At 55.4% G+C, this 16,744-nt stretch overlaps 1 protein-coding gene across 1 annotated transcript in view; it reads left to right on the top strand.

The window, feature by feature from the left end:
- LOC106700651 (uncharacterized) overlaps positions 1-16,744 on the top strand; it is a 194,254-nt gene that overhangs the window by 24,768 nt on the left and 152,742 nt on the right. The gene's annotated exons all lie outside the window — the stretch shown is intronic.

Raw genomic sequence — 16,744 nt, 5'->3', positions numbered from 1 at the left:
TCCTAGGGGGTTAGGGCTTCTACGGGTGAGTTGTGAGAGGACAGGAGGGGAGTGACGTCTCACTGGAGTTGTCTGCGTGCTTAATAGCTCACAACGCTAACAACAACAAAAATTAATCAACAGTGGCTCTAAAGGAGAAATAGAGAATTTGATTCAAGCTAGCCTGAGGCTTATACCTCAGAAGATTCTGAGGGCTGTTCTGCTTGTTAGAAGTTGAAGGGACAGCTATATTAATACATTTTCAAGACAAGGGATTGTTCATCGAAATGACACTGACATTTTATGTAAAGTTCACTGAAGATATGCATTCCAGATCTATCAACACATGGATGAATCGAAATACTTCCCTGGCGGTCCAGTGGGTAAGACTCTGCCTGCCAACGCATGGGACACAGGTTCAGTCCCTGGTCCGGGAAGATGCCTCATGCCTCAGAGCAGCGAGGCTCGTTCTCCACAACTACTGAGCCCGTGTGCTGCGATACTGAAGGCCCCACGCCCGCGGCCTGTGCTCCACAATGAGAGGGGCCGCCGCAGCAGGAAGCGCATGCGCCGCAGTGCGGGGCGGACCCCCCTCTCTGCAACCAGAGGAGGCCCGCGGGCAGCACCAAGACCCAGCACAGGAAAAGTAAATAAATAAGTATTTTTTAAAAATACACGTATGAATCGAGCTGCATGCCAGCTTGGCCCTTACAGAACTAGGAAGAGAAGGAAGAAGGGAAACAATTTGGTCTCCGTGGTGAGGCAGACGCTCTCGCTCTCGAGGGGTCTGGTGGACGCAGGGTGCAGACCCACGTGAGCAGGCCCAGGGCCGGGGTGTTCCGCGTGCCCTGTCTCGTCCTGTCTCAAGACACCACTTCTACTTTGTCAGTAACTGCACACGTCTTCGTGGGTCTCTTTGCCACCTGTATATGTTTGGTGAAATGTTGGCTCAAATGTTCTGAACTTTTTCAGTTGAGTTGTTCCTCTCCTTGTTACTGAGTTGTAAAACTCTCCGTATATTCTGGCCTCCGAAGATTTGCAAATAGTCTCTCCCAGTCTGTGACTTACCTTTCCACTTTCTTGAGTCTCTTTCGAAGTGAAGTTTGTAATTTTGATGAAGTCCCAGACATCAGTTTTCTCTGTTATCTGTCATGCTTTCGGTGTTGTGCGTAAGAACTGTCTCCTTGATCCAAGTCTGTGAATATTTTCTCATTTTTTTCTTCCGGTGGTTTTGTAATTTTAAATATTACATTTACGCCTATGATGCATTTTGAGGTAAATTTTGTGTACAGTGCAAGTTACAGGTCTAAATTCTTTCTTTTTTTTTTTTTGCATATGAATATGCAGTTGTCTCAGGCTTCCCTGATGGTTCAGGGGTAAATAATCTACCTGCAATGCAGGAGACGCGGGTCCTATCCCTGGGTCAGGAAGATCCCCAAGAGGAGGAAATGGCAATCCACTCCAGAATTGTTGCCTGGGAAATCCCATGGACAGAGGAGCGTGGTGGCTATAGTCCATGGGGTCGAAAAGAGTCAGACGTGACTTAGTAACTAAACAACAACAACATTTTTCAAATATCTTGTTTGCCATAGGCTCTAAGTAAGAGCTGTGGAGCATGTACAGAGAAAGGCTTATGAGTGTGCACTGTACAGGCTGGCGGCGTGCCGAGCTGCTTGGGTACTGTTGGTGGTCGGTGTTATGTGGCTTGGTTGATTTGAGTGGAGCACAGACACTGAGGTGGTAAGGAATGTATTGACTCCTATTGGGGTGGTAGTGATGTCAGCTCCTGAAAAAGAGGACATTACTGCAGCCCAGCAAGGGCTCCTGTCCCCTCAAGGTAGAAAGCAAGTTCCGACAACAGGTATTTCTCATGTGAATGCAGAGTTCCAAAGAATAGCAAGCAGTGATAAAGACTTCCTCAGCAGTTAATGCAAAGAAATAGAGGAAAACAATCGAATGGGAAAGACTAGAGATCTCTTCAAGAAAATGAGAGATACCAAGGGAACATTTCATGCCAAGATGGGCATAATAAGGGACATGGGCCTAACAGAAGCAGAAGAAACCAAGAAGAGGTGGCAAGAACACACAGAAGAACTGTACAAAGAAGCAAAAAGGTCTTAACGACCCAGACAACCACGATGGTGTGATCTCTCATCTAGAGCCAGACATCCTGGGTGTGAAGTCAAGTGGGCCTTAGGAAGAATTATTTGGAACAAAGCTAGTGGAGGTGATGGAATTCCAGCTGAGCTGTTTCAAATCCCAAAAGATGATGCTGTTCAAGTGCTGCACTCAGTATGCCAGCACATTTGGAAACTTCAGCAGTGGCCACATGTAGAGTCGTCTCTTCTGTTGTTGGAAGAGGGTGTTTGCTGTGACCAGAGTGTTCTCGTGGCAAAGCTCTGTTGGCCTTTGCCCTGCTTCATTTCGTACTGCAAGGCCACACTTGCCTGTTACTCCAGGGGTCCCCTGACTTCCTACTTCTGCATCCCAGTCTCCTGTGAGGAAAAGGACATCGTGTTTTGGTGTTAGTTCTAGAAGTTCTTGTAGGTCACCACAGAACCGTTCAACTTCAGCTTCTTTGGCATTCGTGGTTGGGGCATAGACTTGGATTACTGTGATAGTGAATGGTTTGCCTTGGAAATGAACAGAGATCCTTCTGTCATTTTTTCAAAGAAAAACTCAGCAGTGGCCACAGGACTGGAAAAGGTCAGTTTTCATTCCAATCCCAAAGAAAGGCAATGCCAAAGAATGCTCAAACTACCGCACAATTGCACTCATCTCATATGCTAGCAAAGTAATGCTCAAAATTCTCCAAGGTAGGCTTCAACAGTACATGAACTGAGAATTTCCATATTTACAATGGATTTAGAAAAGGCAGAGGAACCAGAGATCAAATTGCCAACATCCATTGGATCATAGATAAAGCAAGAGAGTTCCAGAAAGACATTGACTTCTGCTTTATTGACTATGCCAAAGCCTTTGACTGTGTGGATCACAACCAACTGTGGAAAATTCTTCAAGAGGTGGGAAAATCAGACCACCTTACCTGCCTCCTAGGAAATCTGTATGCGGGTCAAGAAGCAACACTTAGAACTGGATATGGAAAAACAGACTGGTTCCAAATTGGAAAAGGAGTATGTCAAGGCTGTATTGTCACCTGCTTATTTAACTTCTATGCAGAGTACATCATGTGAAATGCCAGGCTGGATGAAGCACAAGCTGGAATCAAGATTGCTGAGAGTAATATCCTCAGATATTCAGACGACACCACCCTTATGGCAGAAAATGAAGAGGAACTAAAGAGCCTCCTGATGAAGGTGAAAGAGGAGAGTGAAAAAGCTGGCTTAAAACTGAACATTCAAAAAACCAAGATCATGACATCCTATCCCATCACTTCATGGCAAATAGTTGGGGAAAAAGTGGAAACAGTGACAAACTTCATTATCTTGGGCTCCAAAATCACTGCAGATGGTGACTGCAGCCATGAAATTAAAAGATGCTTGCTGCTTGGAAGAAAAGCTATGACAAACCTAGAGTATTAAAAAGCAGAGACATCACTTTGCCGATGAAGGTCCATTAGTCAAAGCTATGGTTTTTGCAGTAGTCATGCACAGATAGGAGAGTTGGCCCATAAAGAAGGCTGAGTGCCAAAGAAGTGATGTTTTTGAACTGTGGTGTTGGAGAAGACTCTTGAGAGTCCTTTGGACTGCAAGGGGATGAAACCCGTCAACCCTAAAGGAGATGAGTCCTGAATATTCATTGGAAGGACTGATGCTGAAGCTGAAGTTCCAATACTTTGGGCACCTGATTCTAAGAGCCAACTCTTCGGAAGAGACTCTGATGCTGGGGAAGATTGAAGAAGGAGAAGGGGACAACAGAGGATGAGATGGTTGGATGGCATCATCAATTCAATGGACATGAGTGTGAGGAAACTCCAAGAGATAGTGAAGGACAGGAAGCCTGGTGTGCTGAGGCCCAGGGGTGTCTCCAAGAGTGCGACATGACTGAGAGTGAGCAACAGGCAAGGGCGGGGACACAGTCCTCAGATCAAGGGCGGGGACACAGTCCTCAGATCAAGGGCGGGGACACAGTCCGCAGACCCACTCAGACCAACTCAGAAAGGGTGGGGACACAGTCCGCAGATCCCCTCGACCAACTCAGAAAGGGTGGGGACACGGTCCTCAGACCCACTCAGACCAACTCAGAAAGGGTGGGGACACGGTCCTCAGATCCCCTCGACCAACTCAGAAAGGGTGGGGACACAGTCCACAGATCCCCTCGACCAACTCAGAAAGGGTGGGGACACAGTCCACAGATCCCCTCGACCAACTCAGAAAGGGTGGGGACACGGTCCTCAGACCCACTCAGACCAACTCAGAAAGGGTGGGGACACGGTCCTCAGATCAGACCCACACAGACCAACCCAGAAAGGGTGGGGACACAGTCCTCAGATCCCCTCGACCAACTCAGAAAGGGTGGGGACACGGTCCTCAGACCCACTCAGACCAACTCAGAAAGGGTGGGGACACGGTCCTCAGATCCCCTCCAACTCAGAAAGGGTGGGGACACACAGATCCCCCCGACCAACTCAGAAAGGTGGGGACACAGTCCTCAGATCCCACGGTCCCAACAACTCAGAAAGGGTGGGGACACAGTCCTCAGATCCACTCAGACCAACTCAGAAAGGGTGGGGACACAGTCCTCAGATCCCCTCGACCAACTCAGAAAGGGTGGGGACACGGTCCTCAGATCCCCTCAGACCAACTCAGAAAGGGTGGGGACACGGTCCTCAGATCCCCTCGACCAACTCAGAAAGGGTGGGGACACGGTCCTCAGACCCACTCAGACCAACTCAGAAAGGGTGGGGACACGGTCCTCAGACCCACTCAGACCAACTCAGAAAGGGCGGGGACACGGTCCTCAGACCCCTCGACCAACTCAGAAAGGGCGGGACCAACCCCTCGACCAACTCAGAAAGGGTGGGGACACAGTCCGCAGATCCCCTTGACCAACTCAGAAAGGGCGGGGACACAGTCCTCAGATCAAGGGTGGGGACACGGTCCTCAGATCCCCTCAACCAACTCAGAAAGGGTGGGGACACGGTCCTCAGACCCACTCAGACCAACTCAGAAAGGGTGGGGACACGGTCCGCAGATCCCCTCGACCAACTCAGAAAGGGTGGGGACACAGTCCTCAGATCCCCTCGACCAACTCAGAAAGGGTGGGGACACAGTCCGCAGATCCCCTTGACCAACTCAGAAAGGGTGGGGACACAGTCCTCAGATCCACTCAGACCAACTCAGAAAGGGTGGGGACACGGTCCTCAGATCCCCTCAACCAACTCAGAAAGGGTGGGGACACGGTCCTCAGATCCCCTCAGACCAACTCAGAAAGGGTGGGGACACGGTCCTCAGATCCCCTCGACCAACTCAGAAAGGGTGGGGACACGGTCCTCAGACCCACTCAGACCAACTCAGAAAGGGCGGGGACACGGTCCTCAGACCCACTCAGACCAACTCAGAAAGGGCGGGGACACAGTCCTCAGATCCCCTCGACCAACTCAGAAAGGGTGGGACACAGTCCGCAGACCAACTCAGAAAGGGTGGGGACACGGTCCTCAGACCCACTCAGACCAACTCAGAAAGGGTGGGGACACGGTCTGCAGATCCCCTCGACCAACTCAGAAAGGGTGGGGACACAGTCCGCAGATCCACTCAGACCAACTCAGAAAGGGTGGGGACACAGTCCTCAGATCCACTCAGACCAACTCAGAAAGGGTGGGGACACAGTCCTCAGATCCACTCAGACCAACTCAGAAAGGGTGGGGACACGGTCCTCAGATCCCCTCGACCAACTCAGAAAGGGTGGGGACATGGTCCTCAGATCCACTCAGACCAACTCAGAAAGGGTGGGGACACAGTCCTCAGATCCACTCAGACCAACTCAGAAAGGGTGGGGACACAGTCCTCAGATCCACTCAGACCAACTCAGAAAGGGTGGGGACATGGTCCTCAGATCCACTCAGACCAACTCAGAAAGGGTGGGGACACGGTCCTCAGATCCCCTCGACCAACTCAGAAAGGGTGGGGACATGGTCCTCAGATCCACTCAGACCAACTCAGAAAGGGTGGGGACACGGTCCTCAGATCCACTCAGACCAACTCAGAAAGGGTGGGGACACGGTCCTCAGATCTCCTCGACCAACTCAGAAAGGGCGGGGACACGGTCCTCAGATCCCCTCGACCAACTCAGAAAGGGTGGGGACACAGTCCGCAGATCCCCTCGACCAACTCAGAAAGGGCGGGGACACGGTCCTCAGATCCCCTCGACCAACTCAGAAAGGGTGGGGACACAGTCCGCAGATCCCCTCGACCAACTCAGATAAGCCTTCCACTTACTTGGTCTTTGAGTTAGGGGATTTATTAAAAAAGAGCACAAATAAAGAGGCTGGGATTAATCATCCTTTTGTGACATTTTGGAATCTGGGTTCAGGAGTCATGGTGTCTCTGGTTTACACTCTCAGGCCAGGTGGCCCATGGCTCCAGGATCTGTGAGCTCACCGTGCCTGGACAAACAACCTGAGTGGGTGGTTAATCTCTGCAGCAATTTACATCCATTCACACTGTTATCAACAGTAGCAGTCAGTCACCTGTTTCTGATTAATTGGCGTTCAGGGAGCACAGGTTGAGGTCAGAGGGAACAAGAAAGGGATAAAGTTTGGGGTGGAGAGATTAATCATGAACTCAGGGAACTCAGCTTTAGGGGGACTCAGTGTCACTACTAGGAATAACTCTCTAATTAAGTTGATTGTTGGGGGCAGGGCTAGCTTTGTAAGCACTGCTAATAAGTCGACTATCTTTTTGCCTTTTTTACAGTTCATGGGATTCTCACAGCAAGAATACTAGAGTGGTTTGCCATTCCCTCCTTGGGCAGCAGAGGATGAAGTGATGGGATGGCATCACTGATTTATTTAACTTCTATGCAGAGTGCATCATGTGAAATGCCAGGACATTTGGCATTTGCCATGGACACGAGCTTGGGCAAACTCTGGGAGATGGTGAGGGATAGGGAGGCCTGGCATGCTGCAGCCCATGGGGTCGCAAAGAGTCAGACATGACTTGGTGAGTGAACAATAACTATAGTCATCATGTTGCCTTTAGTGGAAGAAATGTTTATGTCCTGGGCTAAAATTATCGTTCAGCTGTGAGTAGTTCAGGTTTTCCCTGGTGGCCCAGACAGTGAAGAACCTGCTTGCAGTGCAGGAGACCCAGGTTCAATGCCTGGGTCAGGAAGATCCCCTGGAGGAGGAAATGTCAACCCACTCCAGTATTCTTGCCTGGGAAATCCCATGGACAGAGGAGCCTGGTGGGCTGCAGTCTGCGGGGTCGCAGAGTCGGACCCGATGTAGCATGCACACAGAGTCCTTTCATGTGAGGCGAGGCCATGAGCAGCTCCAAGGGCCAAAGCCTGTCTGCACCATCACAGCATCCGGGTGAGGACAGCTAAGGTGCGGTGTGGCCCGCAGAGGAGCAGTGATGAGCAGGCAGAGCTATTATGACTACTCTTCATTCGGAGAATGAAAGGCCTGGGTCTGCTCTGCGTCTTGAAGACTTGAGAGCTGGGCGCTGCAGCTGCAGGAACCATAGATCCTGCATGGGGACGTCTACACGTAGTCAGAGGTGTGACCCGTAGAGGAGCGCTTTTCCTAGAAAAGCTCTCACGTGTGATAACTGTATGACAACACTGGATAGAGTCAGATATTGCTTGGGTTCAGAATTGGATTATTAAAAGGTTTGGTGAACTGACATTTCAGAGGAGTCTGGCAGCTGTGGCTGAGGGCCCAGTGGGCAGGGTGGGCTGGGATACCCTCTGGCTTCCAGCCACAGTTGGCCCAGCTTGGGGTTGGAACCCCCCCCGCCCTCCACCCTGGTGACAAGGCCTGCAGCATCAGAACACAGGTAGGTGGGGTGCAGGCGGTGTGGATCCCAGCATGTGGAGAGATGGGGCGGCAGGGCTGAGCCAGGTCTCGGGAGCGGGCTGAGAGCCACTCCTGGGGAGGGTCATGGGTGTGACCAACGGGTGGAGGGGGACCCAGTCACCTTGTCAGCACAGCCAGGATCCCTGGCCCCTGACCTGTGTCCAGACACGCCCACATGGGGGCCATAAAACCTGGAGCGGCGAGAGTGGGAGGAGCAGGACCAAGAGTCTGAACACCCGGCTGCCGGCTACCTGGATCTGAAACCATAGCCCCCAGTGCACCCTCTGCACCAGAAAGGCGGCCTGACATGAGAAGGTAATGCCCAGTGCCCTTAAACCCGGGTCCCCCCAACACCCCGTCTAACCACAGCTTTGCTGGGCGGTCCCTTGGGTCTGGAGCCCCAGCACAGGGACCAGGCTCGGGGCACCTGTGTCCAGAGCCCAGCTCGGTTCTGGACGGGGATCCAGGCTCTGTCTGGCTGCCCCCCCAGGTGCTGGCTCCTCCCGGGTGTTCCGGGCTTGGGGACAGAGCTCTCCCTCCTGAGTCACCAGAATGGTCGTTGTCCCCAGGGCTCCATCTCCAAAGGCCACCCCTGTGGTTTGGGAGAGAGAGCCCCTGTCCCTTGGGATCCCTTGGCCCTGAGAAGCACCTGAGAGCCCCTGGAAGCAGGTGGGAGACTCCAGGGTCAGAGGAGACAGGTCTATGACCGAAAAAATGGAAACGGGGTCAAGACGATGAGGCAGGGCTGCAGGCCTCGGGGTCCTGGGGGCGGGGCAGCTGGAACCAAGGGGTCATCACCCTGGAAGCTGGGGTTGATCGAGCCCGGGAAGTCCTGAGGCTCCTGCCGGGCACCCCGCTCCTTCGGGTCCCTCCTCAAGTCAGAGCTCCCCTGCCCTCCTGTTCTGGGGGCTCTTCCAGGAACCCCAGCTTGGACACGAGGTGGGCCCATCAGTGACTTGGGGACCTTCTGGTGTTCAGAGCCTCTGCCTAGGGCTCGGTGCCCAGATCAGGCCAGCGCCCTGCAGTCCAGGGCAGGTGCCTGCCCTTTGCCCCCATGATGTGCCTGGAAACCCCTACCTCGATGTGCTGAGTCACCCGGAGGGGCGAAGGTCTCCGTGGGGCTGGAAGCGAAGCTGGGGCATCAGGCAGGAAGCCTTGGGTCCCTCCCCCAACCACGGCCCCCAGGCCCTCCCCAGGAGTGGAACGCTCCCTGCACACGGACAGCTGAGCTGTGCTCGGTGGGTGAGATGGTCTGTTTATTTAAGTGAAACCCCACTGGAGTTTCCAGTCTGGGAAACTGGGTGGCATTCAGTCAGCAGACAGAAGGAGCTCGAGCAGCACAGAGTGGAGGCCGTGCCGGGCAGCGACCCGAGCCCAGGACATGCAGCAGCTGCGGGCGGCCGGCACGGCGGGCTGCTCTCCACCAGGCCTGGAACCCCCACGGTGCCAGGCGATCCTGGACTGCCTGGTTCAGATTACGTCCCGGGAGGGTCCAGCCTGCAGTGAGGTCTCAGTTCAGGGCCGGACACGACTGAAGTGGCTTAACACGAGCACACACGCAGCGGCAGCAACTCCACAGGGGCCTGGTGTCCTGTGGTTTAATAACGCGAGAGACGCCAGGGCACGTGCACGGCACACACCTGCACACGTGTGCACCCTCACACGCCTCACGCCCCTGCCGTCAGCCCAGCCCCCTCGAGTCCTCAGGTCACCTCTTCCCCCGCGTCCCTCCGCGTCTGGCCTTGGCCACGCTTCCCAGAAGCCCTGCTCGGGCTTGGTCTTTGAGCTCCTCAAGGTCAGGCTGCAGGTGTCCACACAGAGCACCCCATCTTTCCTGCCCATGTCTCCGGGGTGGAGGGAATTGCCATCTGCCTCTGAGGAGCCACAGGGTGTAGCCTCAGGGTGCCGTGGGCCCTAAAGCGGAGCCTTGAGCCCACACCTCACCCGTCCCTCGGCCCCCGGCCCCGAGCACTCGGCCGACAGAGGTTCCGGGCCCGCAGGACACCGGGACCTGCAGGGTGGGGATCAGACGTGTCTGGCCTGCATGTCCTGGTCTGTGATGCTGGCTGTGGACCTGAGCAGGACCCACCCCTGGCTTCCCCGGTTGGACCACTGCCGGCCAGGCCAGGAGTCCTGCCTGGAGGCCGCGGAGCAGGAGCAGCCTGCCCCTCACCCTCCCCTCTGCCCCCAGGCTCCTGCTGCTCGCCAGCCTGGCGGCTGTGTTGCTGCTGGAGGCAGGCTCAGCCCGGATCCCCCAGGTATGTGTGGGCTCCTCACCCAGCTGCCCCCGGGGCTGGAGAAAGGCACCAGCGGATGCAACCGCAGGGCCTGTGAGCACTGGGGGCCTCAGCAGGGTCTGCTGGACAAATCTCATGACCCCAGGTGAGCCGGGTGGAGGAGGGGGCCTGGTGAGGCTCCCCTGTGCTGTGAAGCCTGGGACCCCTCCATGTGCAGGGTTGTCCAGGGGGCCACGACTGCTGGGACCGTGTCCTTCTGCAGCTCTAGGTCCAGGATACCCCTCCCTACAGCCTGGGAGTGCCCAGGTCAAGGGGGAGATGCAGGAGGACAGGCACAGCTGTCCCGCAGCTGCTGGGCCTCGTCACTGCAGTGGGTCACCGTTTCACCTGCTCCCCTGTCCCCGTCGGCCCTGCAGGAAGGACAGGCAGAGGAACCGGCCCCCGTGCTCAGGCCGCCAGCTGGGGGTTGGTGGAGCGGGTGCAGCCCTGTGCTGTCCCCAAGTGTCAGACCCAGGGCAGGATGGATCCGGCAGTGCCTCGAGGGCCTCGGTGCGGCCCCTCCCAGCCGCCCCACCCCCACCCCACCCTGCCCCCTCAGAGCGCTGCGCTGCGTCTCACCTGTGGCCTCACTCTCCCAGGTCCGTGTCCAGACCAAAGGCAAAGTCGGGGCTGAGCAGGACACAGAGTGAGTGCCCCTGGCAGTCCTTCCCGTCCCCCTGGGGACCTTGGTGGAAGTGGGGGTCGTGTCCAGCTTTGGGGAGGGGAGCTACGGGAGCCCCTGAGAGCTGACCAACCGAGCAGAGTGCAGGCCTGGGGGTTTGAGTGGCCCCCCGCCGCCCCACCCAGGGGGTCTGGCCCCTCAGCCCACCCAGCTCCCTGGCACCCACTAGGCTGACTCCTGCTGGGCGGCCAAGGCGGCAGGCAGACGGCAGCAGCCCCGTCCGCAAGCCCCGGGCTCTGCTGACCTCTGCCCTGGCCAAGCCCCCAAGCCTCCTCCAGGGCCCACCCACAGGAGGGGTGCGGCAGGGACCCTGGCCCAGGACAGGCCTCCTGCTGCGCACGGGCTGTGAATCCGTGCTCTGGCTCACAGGGTCTGGGACGCCCGCGCGGTTGAGCCTCCGGAGAAGGACAACCAGCTCATCTGGCTGCTCATGGCACCCAAGCTCATGGCCACCAGCAAGGAGCAGAAAGGTGGGGGCAGGCACTGCCCGCTGGGCTGGGGGGCGTGGGGCCGGCCTGGATGGATGGTGCCTTGGGAGGGAGATGGAGGCCACAGCCGCCCTGTCTGTCCCCAGGTGCCAAAGCCCCAGCAGAGACCGAGGACGCCCTGGGCCACGTCCTGGGCCCGAGGGAGGGTCCTGAGCCAGACTGGGACAGCCTGTTCCACGATGGGCCTGAGGAGGCCCTGGAGGAGGCAAGGCCCTGGGCCTGGGTGCTGCCCCCTCGCCAGGTGCTTCATGGGCCTGAGGAGGACCGAGACCACATCTACCACCCCAGGGAGCCCTGACTCTGCCCCGGCCGGAGAAAAATAAAGCCTGCAGAGGTGGCTGTGTGTCTTCAAGAACAGTGATTGCGGCCTGCCTGCTGTCTGGGAGAAGGGGGCTGCAGGCTGGCCTCATACACGCAGGGTCTCTGCAGTCCAAGCTGAGCCTGGGTCCCGCCCGGTGCCCTCGCGCCTGGCACCAGCTGCTCCCCCGGCCTCCCTGGGCGCTGGGATGGACGGGGATGGAGCGGCGTTGGAAAGCAGGAGGACTGGGAGGAGGGGACCCGGCACTGCTGGCTCAGGGGACAGGGCACGGGCGAGTGGGGCAGATGGGCCCAGGCTCCGTGCCCAGCAGCTCGGCAGGCTCGCTGCGGTCGTGGGCGCAGGTCACTGGAGCGCTGCTCGCCGTCCACGCGCAGGTGCAGAGGGCTTCTCTGTGGCAGTCACGTTCCAGGGCGTAGAGGGACACACTTGGTGCCTGGACGGAGCCTGCTCGGGGCTAAGACACAACAAGGGGCCCAGCGGGGACCTTGCGTGCCCTAGAGCCAGTATGTCTCTCCCCCATTCAGAGTTCCTCAAGGACTCAAATGGTAGCCTCACCCCAAGATGCACTGCTCAGCAGCATACAAGCCTCCCAACCCCAGACAGGAGCTGTTGCACCTACAGCACCAATGAGGAGACCAAGGCCTGGCAGTGACCTGCTCCAAGTGAGAAAGTCGTTCAGTCACGTCCGACTCTGCGACCCCATGGACTGACTATACAGTCCGTGGGATTCTCCAGGCCAGAATACAGGAATGGGTAGCCTTTCCCTTCTCCAGGGGATCTTCCCAACCCAGGGATCAAACCCAGGTCTCCTGTATTACAGGTGGATTCTTTACCAACTGAGCTATCAGGGAAGACCTGCTCAAGGTCCGGTCCTAACTGGGGCGGAGTGGTGCTGGTCCCCACCAGGCGCCTCGCCGCGCTCCGGCTGGGTACAGGGGCAGTGCTGACTCAGCGCCCTGCTCCTGCCCCAGCATCACCCAGGCCTCAGGTGGCCCCGAACCTCACACGGCCCCTCCAGATCACCCTGTCAGCGAGGGGGCAGCCATCTCCAGCGAGAGTACAGGCGATCGGGTACCACTGTCCCAAGGAGGGCAGACCCGGTCCACGCTGAGCATGGCCTTGGGCAGCCCGGGGGGTGTTTGTGGCCAAAGCTGCCTCCGGCCCTGCTGGAGTCTGGTCGCCCTGGGCCCTTCCTGCAGCAAAGGCCCAGGCGGAGAGGCAGTGGGCGCCGGGGGCCTCGGGGTGAGCCGGGGACACTGGTGGGGACCACGGGCCACTCAGCCCCCTGACTGAGATCCTGGGGATGTCTGTCACCTGAAATGGCGTGGCCCCTTCTCCTTCATGGCCGTCGGGGTGGAGGGCGTCAGGGGAGCCCCACCTGGCTGGCTCCCCCTGCAACCCCCTAAACTCCCAGGGGCACTCACACTGCTCAACCGCCTGAGGGTGCCAAGTCCTTGACTCTGAGCATGGCCACCTCCCTCTGCCCCCAGCCACTAGGCAACACTTCTGCAGTGACCGCTGGTTGGGGAGGCGCCCAGACACGGAGGGGACAACTGAGGCCAGCCCTCCCGGGAGCCACTGCCTTCTGCCCTGATGCAGCGGCCCTGGGCACAGCACCCCCATCTAGGGACACAGGCTCTTAGCCAGGCGGTGCCCACAGACCCTCACCTCCACACATCTGAGCTGCCCCGAGCGGAGTGGCTGTGACCCGCGGTGTCACGGGATGTTGTTCCTCCAGCGGCCCTGCTCTCCCCTGAGTCTGAGCGTTTGGTTGAACCCAAGAGTGGAAGCGACAAACAGATTCAAGGGACTAGATCTGATAGACAGAGCGCCTGAAGAGCTATGGACAGAGGTTCGAGACGTTGTATAGGAGGCGGTGACCAAGACCATCCCCAAGAAAAAGAAATGCAAAAAGGCAAAACAGTTCTCTGAGGAGGCCTTACAAATAGCTGAGAAAAGAAGCTAAAGGCAAAGGAGAAAAGGAACGTCTGAATGCAGAATTCCAAAGAATATCAAGGAGAGATAAGAAAGCCTCCCTCAGCGATCAATGCAAAGAAATAGAGCAAAACAACAGAATGGGAAAGACTAGAGATCTCTTCAAGAAAATTAGAGATACCAAGGGAACATTTCATGCAAAGATGGGCTCAATAAAGGACAGAAATGGTATGGACCTAACAGAAGCAGAAGATATTAAGAGGTGGCAAGAATACACAGAAGAACTGTACAAATAAGATCTTCACGACCCAGATAATCACGATGGTGTGATCACTCACCTAGAACCAGACATCGTGAAATGTGAAGTCACGTGGGCCTTAGGGAAGCCTCACTATGAACAAAGCTAGTGGAGGTGATGGAATTCCAGTTGAACTATTTCAAATCCTAAAAGACGATCCTGTGAAAGTGCTCACTCAATATGCCAGCACTTTGGAAAACTCAGCAGTGGCCACAGAACTGGAAAAGGTCAGTTTTCATTCCAATCCCGAAGAAAGGCAATGCCAAAGAATGCTCAAACTACCACACAATTGCACTCATCTCACATGCTAGTAAAGTAATGCTCAAAATTCTCCAAGTCAGGCTTCTTCAACAGAACATGAATCAAGAGCTTCCAATGTATAAGCTGTATTTTGAAAAAGGCAGAGGAATCAGAGATCAAATTGCCAACATCTGTTGGAGCATAGAAAAAGCAAGAGAATTTCAGGAAAACATCTACTTCTGCTTCACTGACTATGCTAAAGTCTTTGACTGTGGATCACCACTGTGGAAAATTCTTAAAGAGATGTGAATACCAGACTACCTTATCTGCCTCCTGAGAAACCTGTATACACGTCAGGAAGCAACAGTTAGAACTGGACATGGAACAACAGACTGGGTCAAAATTGGGAAAGGAGTACATCAAGGCTGTATATTGTTACCTTGCTTATTTAACTTATATGCAGAGTACATCATGCGAAATGCCAGGCTGGATGAAGCACAAGCTGGAAGCAAGATTGCTGGAGGAAATATCAATAACCTCAGATATGCAGATGACACCACCGTTATGGCAGAAAGTGAAGAGGAACTAAAGAGCCTCTTGATGAACGTGAAAGAGGAGAGTGAAAAGGTGGCTTAAAGCTCAACATTCAGAAAACTAAGATCATGACATCCGGTCCCATCACTTCATGGGAAATAGATGGGGAAACAGTGGAAACAGTAAGAGACTATTTTCTTGGGCTCCCAAATCACTGCAGGTGGTAACTGCAACCATGAAATTAAAAGACACTTGCTCCTTGGAAGAAAAGATATGACCAACCTAGACAGCATATTAAAAAGCAGAGACATAGCTTTCCCAACAGAAGTCTGTCTAGTCAAAGCTATGGTTTTTCCCGTAGTCCTGTATGGATGTGAGAGTTGGAACATAAGGCTGAGCACTGAAGAATTGATGCTTTTGAACTGTGGTGTTGGAGAAGACTCTTGAGAGTCCTTTGGACTGCAAGGAGATCCAACCAGTCCATCCTAAAGGCGATCAGCCCTGGGTGTTCTTTGGAAGAACTGATGCTGAAGCTGAAGCTCCCATACTTTGGCCACCTGATGCAAAGAACTGACTCATTAGAAAAGACCCTGATGCTGGGAAAGATGGATGGCAGGAGGAGAAGGGGACGACTCGGGAACCACCGAGTCAAGGATGAGATGGTTGGATGGCATCACCAACTCAATGGATGTGAGTTTGAGCAAGCTCCAGATGGTGTAGGACAGGGAAGCCTGGCGTCCTGCAGTCCAAGGGGTGGCAAAGAGTTGGACACGACTGAACGATTGAACAAGACCCTTCTGGTGGGCACAGGGGATCCCCAGAAAGAGCTTGGACTAAGTGAAAAATACTGTGATTTGTCATAAGAAACACATTTGATCTTCATCCCTGATCCTGGCGCGCAAGTCCTAAAACCCTTGGGACTTCCTGTGATAGTGTGACCCTTCACTGTGTGAATGAGGTGACTCTGGGAAGGTCCCTAAGGATGGGGCCAGTTGCCAGGGACCCACCAGGAATCGAGGGTTGGAACTTCCAGCCCCACACCCAGTCCTGAGGGAGGGGAGGGGACTTGGGTTGGATCAATGGCCAGTGGCCAGTGCATGTCATGAAGCCTCCAGAGAAAATCAGAAGGCTGGGTCTAGAGAGCCCTAGGGCTGCAGAGCACGTGAAGAGGTGGTGAGAGTGGTGCCCAGGAGGGCAGGGACGCGATCCCCAGGACCCACTCAGTGGGCGGTTCCCGAGTCCTGTCCTTTTAGGGTAAATGGTTATTCAGGGACTGGCTTTTTCCCTGAGTTCTGTGAGCTGCTTGAGGAAAGTAATCAAGCCCGGGGAGGGGTTGTAGGAACCCCAAATCTACAGCCAGTCAATCAGAGGCACTTGGGACTGACATCTGGAGAAGGGTGTCATCAGGGCAGGCCTGAGCCTGAACCTGTGGGATCCGACGCATCCCGGGCAGGTGGTGCCAGAACCAAGCTGGACAGGAGGTCAGCCGCTGGGGCCCCAGGGGAAGTGGGGACCAAGATCGTTAAAGGCCCTGGTCCAAAACCGGCAAGAGACTGACCATTCGTGTCAGCAAAGACAGCAGACAGAAGGCCACACACACTCATGAAAGGATACTCAACATCATTAACCATCAGGGAAGGAGAATGAGAATGGAGGCGACACCGGGAGAGTCCCGCTAGAGCAGACGAGGACCCGGGCCGGAACGCGCATTCTCTGGGGCTGCGGAGGCCAACCCACTCAGCGGCCTGAAACAGCCTGGGGGCTTCTTACAAAGTCACACACACACGTGCCCTACGGCCAAGCCTTAAACCCAGGTGCTTACCCAACTCATGTTCACAGCAAGCTTATCTGTAACAGCTAAGAACTGGAAGCAACCCAGAATCCCCCAAGAGGTGCCCGGGAGTGGCGGAACCCTGCTCAGCAGCAAAGGGGAATCATGGACTCACACGGCAAGCACCCCACACGAGCATGCTGGGCACACGTGGCCTTCCACTTGAACGAAATTCTGCAAAGTG

This window comes from Bos mutus, chromosome 26 (genome assembly GCF_027580195.1).
Source record: "Bos mutus isolate GX-2022 chromosome 26, NWIPB_WYAK_1.1, whole genome shotgun sequence".
NCBI lineage: Eukaryota > Metazoa > Chordata > Mammalia > Artiodactyla > Bovidae > Bos > Bos mutus.
This window is presented reverse-complemented; position numbering and strand designations above follow the sequence as displayed.